At 35.8% G+C, this 8,588-nt stretch overlaps 1 long non-coding RNA gene across 1 annotated transcript; it reads right to left on the bottom strand.

Annotated features, from left to right (window-relative positions):
- Window positions 1-422: 422 nt before the first annotated feature.
- LOC104868056 lies at window positions 423-5,222 on the bottom strand. The gene is made up of 3 exons (XR_781954.2): window positions 5,186-5,222; window positions 4,218-4,293; window positions 423-623 (listed from the first exon to the last, which is right to left on the bottom strand). It is a non-coding gene; the product is annotated as an uncharacterized LOC104868056 (long non-coding RNA).
- Between the last annotated feature and the right edge of the window lie 3,366 nt (window positions 5,223-8,588).

Here is an 8,588-nt window from a genome sequence, read left to right as displayed (position 1 = left end):
TTTTACTATGAAGGTCATTTCATAGTCCAAGATTGTTGCTGAAACATCAGCTGCTACATCATATCTCAGGTGGTAGGGTGAAAGATGGAAGTAAAAACAAAAATATATATGTATCTCTTTCCCTTAAGGAGTCTTCCCAAAATTGTCACTTAACAATCCTGCTCATATCTTATTTGCCAGAACTCAGCTGTATTCCTAGCTGCAAAAAAGGCTGGAGATATAAACTTTTACTGATTTATTCATTCATTCATCTATAAAGTCAGGATTTGTGTGCTAAAAAAGGAGGAGGGATGAATGAATATTAGTGTTCAACTAGCAATCCTGCTACAAAATGACATGATTTAGAGTTCAGTGGTAATGACAGGCAAATAACTAAGATACAGTGAAATAAGTGCTAGTCAGTTTTATGTAAAGTTATTGGTATCCTCTTTTTATTTCCATTTATTGATATTATTCAGTCTTCCAAAAAGATCTTCTCACCTCTTCTTGACTTAGGCTTCCTTTTTCCCTCGTGTAGTCTCTGCCATCTCCCAGCTGAAGGCACCAAAGAATATGGCTTGATCCGATTCCCCAATGGGCAATCTCCATTGATTTTCAAGGACTAATGTAAGTGTGTGCAGCACCTACAAGTCACAAAGCCACTTGAGAATAGGGAATAGGCTTTGGTTATCTTGAAAAATAGACTGTGCTTTGCTTGGGAAGTGCTCTATGGCTGCTGGCAGGATGACTTCCTGTTCTTGAAAGTGTTCTTAAAGGACCATTTAGCCCTTGAAGACCTGTCACTGAAGAATGTCCACCTTAGGTCATTTCTACAAACATAGAATGAGTTTCCCAATTCTGGTCCCATACTTTCACCAAGTAGCATATAACTCTATAAACATACCCTTTAACCTCTCCAGACTTCATTCTCCTACTGTTTATGGACAAAAATAAAACTGATACTAATATTAATTTAATGTTTCTTTAAAGATCTCAAAATCAGGAATTAATTGTAGAAATTTCTTTTCCATTTAAGGAAAAAATTACATAAATATACAATACAGATTTTTTTTTGCAGTAATTATAATACCCTAGTGAAACGAAATAAACTAACAGATGTGAAAAATGTTTGGAAAAGTTATTACAGGATATTTAATATATGGTTTTATTTACATAAATTTATGTAAACATATATGGTTACATACTATTTATGTTAATAATTTTTTCACTAGAATTTCCAAACAAAATAAAAGGCAGTAGTTTCCGTTCCTGAAGTTGGGAAAAAGTTACTCACATGAAACTTCTACAGAATATTTCACTGCAGAATATAATGATAAGAATGATAAAGGATCTATATTGACCAGAGAAGTAGGTTGTAAAGGTTAAGGAAGATTTTAGTTGAAAAGTCTAGTTGAAGTTTGAGAGTTTCAGAATGTAAAATTTGTTTGTAAAATTCATTGTCAAAATAAAATATTTATAACAGAAAAAAGTAAAATTTATGTCATATCAAAAAGTCACAGAATAATTTCCTATTTATATTCACATGTATACTTTCTTGTCTCACAAGGAATGAGTTTGAAAACTCAAATAACTCCATTTCAAAAGTCTTCTACATAGTACACTCTGATATATCCACTCCTAACGCGCCTAAGGACAGAGCAAAGAAAATTCACACTGATAAGATGAACAACTTGTTCCCAGCATCTTAGAAGATTTCTTTTTAAATTAACTGTAAGACAGGAAGCTGTAATGAAAAAAATAATAATCAGCCTTTGAAATATCTTAAAAAAGAGAACAGCCTCTTCTCACCCTTGGCCAACATTTCTGGTTGGCTTATACAATAGCTATTCCTTCCCTTAAGTCCCAGAAGGACTTGTTTTCCAGACATACCAGAGTAGCTCCTTGCTCCTTTGTCCTGCCTAGACAAGGTGATGGTCCACTTGAGTAATACTCTGTGCAGAACCGAGTTGTCTTTCATATGTGAAGCTATTAGAAAGTCTTAGATGAAAGTATATCACCGTGCTGCTTTAAATAAATCCAAAATTGCATGAGCATACTATGCCTAGAGTCATCTTTATCAATGAGAAACCCAGTATGAATTCCACCAGTGACTTCTATTACAGAATAAAGATATTTTTAGAGGCAAAAAATTTCTAAAGTCAAAATATCTGTTGAAGAACCCAGTCAATATGATACCTAGCCTAAAAGCAGAAAATATGAATGCAGTTCACAGGTTTGAACCTCCCCTTAAATCAAAACTTCATGGGAGAGATTTATGCAGACTTCCAAAGTGTTGTATCCACTTTGCTGAGCTGTCCCCTAGCTGGGTATAGGGGATCCCTCTCTACCAGAAGACTGTATTTTAAGCTCCTCCTTACAAAGTGACTTATTTGGTAAGCATGGTAGGGTAGATACAGTGAATAAGATCCATAATATATTTAGTAATCACAAAACTGTTAATTTTAATTTCTTTTAAAAGTAGGGAAAATAATATACTAATGAGTCCGTGCTATCTGTATTTATATTGATGCCACTGTAGCCATAACATTTTTAATTTTTGTGATTTTTTGTTTGTTTTTTCTGGTACCGGGGATTGAACTTGGGTCCTTGCACTTATAAAGCAGGCATCGGAACCACTGAGCTAAATCCCTGGCCCTTTTGTGATTTTTTTTAAGTGGAGGAAGATACCCACAAAGGTGAAAATGTCTAAGGCCCATGAAAGCCATAGTATGGTTGTGGCCTAGCAAGATAAACAAACCCTAATCAGCCAGGCAAAAATGCAGCTAGTCAAATTTAGCCTGATTCCCAAACTCAGCAGTTCTCTTCCTCCACTTCATGAGGGCCCTGGATTTATAGCGGGAGTTTCAGTCCTACTCTTACTCCAAACACCACTTCCTCTTTCAGTTCCACACAGGGCTGGACCCTGGATAATACAGCTCTGATGAAGAGAAATTTAAGGATACTAACAATTCAGTGTTCAACTACCCTTTGAAATACTTTCGTACTACAATTTAATTCCAAATTCTTTCTATAGAAGACATTGTTATATAGGACTGGTATTGAGGGCAAAGATTAGGTCTTGGGGCATGTTGGCTTTTTCATAAAACGTACATGATAAATATTAGATGGCTGGCTTGCTTATTACATGGATGGGTGACTGGGTGGGTAAATGGGTGGATGGATGAACAGATACTAAAAATCAGAAGCCATCTCCAGTTGCCTAAACCATTAAAGACCTAAGATAGTGTCAGCAAAAGTTTTCTGAGCTACATAGTAAATATTTGAGGTTTTCTGGGCTATATGGTCTCAGTTACAACTAATCAGTATGGATGTTGTAGTATGAAGAAACCACAGACAACATATAAATGAATGAATGTTGCTGTATTCCTACTGAAACTTGAATTTCATGTGATTTTCATACGTTACAGAGTCTTATGTTTTATTGGGGGGGCACTTAAAAATGAAAGAAACATTTGTAGCTAACAAGCTATATGAGAAAAGTTGGTGAATCAGAATTGGCTACAGGCTATAGTTTACTGACCTCTGACTTACCCTCTAGAAAGGGGCTCAAAATCGGCTTGCTCCAAATGAAAAGGCTACTTTTTCTACTAAGGAAACAGAATCATTGGAGATGCCTTTTCATCACTTTAACAGACTTTCATAAGTCAACCAAGGCTCCTCACAACTTGGACCACTGAATCAAGCTCCAAAGTTTCTTCATACTACGGTCAAAACTTCCTCCATCCATAATTCTGAGAGTCTGTCTCTTTTCTCAAAGCTTTTAGCCTTTATCATTCCAAGAATCCTGATCTACTCAGGCCAAATAGATTTGACATTTTACTCTCAGTTTAAATTAAACCCATATAAAATGAAACACATTCCCTTTTTTTCTATGTGAGCTCCCCATATTTTCTAAGCTATCCAGGTTTAAAACTTCAAGCATCTTAGAATTTCCCTTATCTACCACTTAGATTTGATTTTCCCTTCAACTACAATTTGGCTATCCCATCACAGGACTCAGAACACAGTCCAGAGTTCTACGTTCAACTCTTGCCATGAATAGGCCAAATGACCTCTGAGGTGATACCGCATTAAGATACACTCCAAAGATACTTTATGAATTTGGCAAAGGACTAAAGTGTGGTGAGCTAATAGTCTTCAGGAAACATGACATGCACTTAAATGACCTTAAAGAAATAAAAGAATCTAAACTTGTGGTTGCTGAATGACATACATACCTAGGATGGTCAGCCTGATTTCTTTTCTTTCTCTTCTTCAATGTCTTTTGTTACTCCAATTAGATCTTGTTATTATCTATGATGTTTTAAGGAGAACGCTGCTTTTAAAAATGTAGCCATGTCTTTTAACACCAGTAATTCACTAACCACTGAGGTTTAAGAATTTCTCTGTTTCAATGAAAAGCAACATACGATTCTCTTGATATGTGGCCTATCTAAAATGAAAGAGAATGGTCTGACAGCAAAAGAAGGTAATTTAACAAGAATTCCTGCGCTCTGTACTTGAGCCACAAACAGTCTTCATAAGGGCCTTGTGCACTTTTAAACTTTAATAACTCAGGTTGTGCGTGTTAGAGAAACAATCTAAACGGCACTCAAAAGTAAATGTATTAAAGTTTAGGACAACTACATTACACAATTGCACACAATATATACTCATTTCAGATCCTGTGACAAATGAAATATGGCCAGCAGAATTGAAGTTTATGACAGCTCTAAGCAGAAAATTGAATTTGCCTTTAAATTCCATTTACAGTTTACTGTCATGTCTACCGCGTATGGTTTTGGAGTTAAGTTTAAAAATGGCACAGAGACTTTATAAAGATCCTATACTTGAATTCAGCGATAAGTGTAGTTAGAGAGAACATCATACCATCTCTTAGCAAAGATAAAGATAATATACCTGCTTAGTTTGCTTTTAAAACAGCCTCAGAAATAGAAAGTATAGTGAGTCTCCATGGTTAATACAACTCAGTAAACAAGAATAAAACTGGATATCTGAAATACAATTCTAGTTCTGGGCTTTGCCAATAGCTTGCTCAATGATTCAGGAAAATACAGTAGTTTTCTCCTATACTTCAGTTTTTTACGTTGTGCTAAAATAGGGTTACCTGGGCTACACGTTTTTCTGTTGTTTTGTTTTGCTTTGTTTTTTTGAGACAGGGTCTTACTATGTAGTTGAGACTGACCTGGAACTCACTATGTAGTCCAGGCTGGTCTCGAACTCACAGCAATCCTCCTGCCTCAGTATCCCACGTCACCACACCTGGCTTACACATGGTTTTTATGAGAGAAGACAGAGAAAAAGAGGAAATGTAGGATCTTCTGAATTTTCCCAGTTAAAGATCTGTTCCACTGTGTCTCAACCTGAGAACAAAACACATAAAACAAATGGAGTGTTACTATTCTCTGCTTGTTTCAAAATAGGAGGTTGCAAAATCAAAGCCCTGGAGTCTACCAAAAAAAAAAAAATCTGGGTGTATACATTTGAGAGGAAAGACAAGAAGGAGGTTGCTCTTGAAGTCATGCTGAATACAAACAGCCAAGAACTGGGACAGGATTGCACAATTCACAAGGTGCTTTAGTTAGTTTTTCATGTACTTTGCAAAGTGATTCATTTCCTGTATTTGGTCAAGATAGGAAAAAGCTAGGCACATACAAATTTGATGTGGCTTTTCATTAGAACACTTTATCAGATAAGATAAAGATAGCATGATAGAGATGGAGAACATTTTAATGCTTAAGATCAAGGCCAGCTGGAGAAAATCATATAATCCAAAGGTGTCCATATTCCCAACCTACCTTTTTCAGGAAGTCTTTTCTCTTCCTCATTACTTTCCTGAAGTGCCAAGTGTTCTACTCAACCACAACTTTCTTCATAAGGGACTCTGATAAATATCCTCACACTGAGTTGAGCATTACTGTTAACTCTCCTGGTGGTACTGCATTTTAGCAGAATGAAGTGCAAGAAGTAAACCTCTAATTGTATCATTTCAGACAACATGAGTTAGGGAAGTACGTAGGGGAGATGAATGCAAAGGAGTAGGGAAGTGTCTGAATTTCCTGAAATTCTAGAGTGGGGAGCCCTTTTCCTAGGAATCGCTACACCAGTAGCCAGGCTTTATTTGAAGTCTGCTTTCAGTTGCCTGTTAGGTTTTAGAGATTGTCTAGAAATGCAAATTTTGGGGCAATGAATGGGCTTCAATATTTGGAAAAATGGGATGATCTTACACCTATGGAATTTTTTGGTTTGTTTTTGTTTTTCTTGGAATTACTTAGATAAGACTACAGCAACCTGAGTAGTTCCAGAAATAGCTAAAAATTAAATTACTGTTGACTGTAAGATAGGCAGTAGCTTTGGCCTCTTAATTCCAAGGCTGAAACAAGAGAGGCCCTTGCCTTAGGAAAGACAGGAATTTTTGCCACTCAATAAAACTTAAACATTGAAATGTTCTTTATCATAGTAGTCTTTGCAAAGTGATTTGTTACCTGTATTTTTACAACTATGAAGGCAAGATTTTTTATAAGTCATCTATCTTGGTCCTACTTTTGAAAGATTTTGCTGAAGGTTCTCAAGCTTTGGTATAGAATCTCATTTCAAAGTAAAGACTTTTTCCTATTAGATTATGTTGTTGCCTCCATCATATTTTGTTTTCTCATTATGAGCTTTCCAAAAATGTGATGTGATATGTTGTACTGATATTTGATTTGTGGTATGTTAAATCTATTGTTTGGTCCATTTTAGATGCAGTTGCCCTCTAGCCCCTTTATGCACAAGACAAGTAGGCAGAATATCTTGGACAAAAGTCCCAGTCAAAATGGAGCATCAGTCAAAAATACCAAAGCCAGTTCTTTTTGCAAGTTCGCTACTGATGTTTTAGAAAACACCAAATATATTATCTTCAATGCATAAAGTCTTATCCACTGTTTTCAGAATACCAAACACAATATTTACAGCATTCAGGACTTTTTATAACTTTGAATAACTCAAGGTCCCAATTAGCTTTTTGGCTTAATATATATATATATATACCAACTGGCAAATTTAAGGGATTCTTTGGATTTGATCAGGAATATTCGGAGAAATACACTAGAAAATTATTTTCTTATGTATGTTTCACCAAAAGCACCAGTGTCAGCCATTCTAGCCCAGGTTCTCTTACCCAGTTTATCTAAACTTTAGTTTCATTCTCTCCAATAAATACATGAAATTAAAACAACAACAGAGATAATAGTACTAATGTGTACCATTGAAGATAAACTCTAACTGACAGGAAAAAACCCTATGTGCAAATGCACATACTTACCAAAACATAGCTGTGGATAGGAGAATCTCCCACAGAGCAAGGAAAGGCACCCATCAAAGTGCCTTCTACTGATGCTCCTTCCAGATGAAAGGTTGAGAAGGAAACCAAAGCCAGAAAAACACACTTGAACTAACTTTATGCATACAATTAAGGAACTACTTACAAATACCAGGCTCCTTGGTTTTCAGACTAAATGCAATACCACGTGTGGGTGAAGAAAGCATTCAGTTCCCAGGTGATTCTGGACAATCTCACTACCTCCAATTTTGCAGCATCTGAGAATGCTCCTGACCCTCTCCCATGTCTCAAAGTTGTCAGAGAATTGGATGAGATAATGAACGTTGAAGTGCTGTACTACTAAAATACTTTAAAAATATGAGGAAGAATATTACATATGTATTGGAAATTCAGACACTTCCCTACTCCTTTGCATTCATCTCCCCTACATACTTCCCTAACTCAGGTTGTCTGAAATGATACAATTAGAGGTTTACTTCTTGCACTTCATTCTGCTAAAATGCAGTACCACCAGGAGAGTTAACAGTAATGCTCAACTTATGAAGAAGGTTGTGGTTGAGTAGAAAGAACACTTGGTGCTTCAGGAAAGTAATGAGGAAGAGAAAAGACTTCCTGAAAAAGGTAGGTTGGGAATATGGACACTTTTGGATTATATGATTTTCTCCAGCTGGCCTTGATCTTAAGCCTTAAAATGTTCTCCAACCCTATCATGCTCTTATACTATATTCAATCTGTTAACAAATTACTTTGGCTTTACTTTCAAGATTTATTCAGATCTCTGTCACTTTTCACCACATCCTTTGCCATTTTCCTTGTCTAAGTCACCATTATCTCTTGCCATAACCATGGCAATAGCCTCCTAACTTATCTGCGTATCTCTGTCTTGTATTCTCACTTCAAAATTCTATTGTTAATAAAGCAGCAAACCTGTCCTTTGAAATTTAAGGAGGAATAAAGACCTTCTAATATGAGCATAAACTAAAGAAATTCATAACCACTAAGTCAGTATTATAGAAGATAAAGAAATCCTACAGAGAAAAGAGGAAAAATAGATGAGTTATTGAGAAGTAGAAAAGAATAAGACATTAGAAAAAAAGAAAATGACAGGAATTAGTACATAGTGTATTAGTACTTTTAAAATTATAACTGTGAGTATAAATGATCTCAATTCTCTGAATAAAAGACAAAGACTGGCAGACTGAGTAAAAACCAAGACTCAACTATTTGCTGCTCTCAGGAAACTCACCTCACCAGCAATCACACAGAC

This window comes from Fukomys damarensis, unplaced genomic scaffold (assembly GCF_012274545.1).
Source record: "Fukomys damarensis isolate Sample0158 unplaced genomic scaffold, DMR_v1.0_HiC HiC_scaffold_17, whole genome shotgun sequence".
NCBI classification, from domain to species: domain Eukaryota; kingdom Metazoa; phylum Chordata; class Mammalia; order Rodentia; family Bathyergidae; genus Fukomys; species Fukomys damarensis.
The sequence above is the reverse complement of the archived record's forward strand: the minus strand, read 5'-3'. Positions and strand labels throughout refer to the sequence as shown.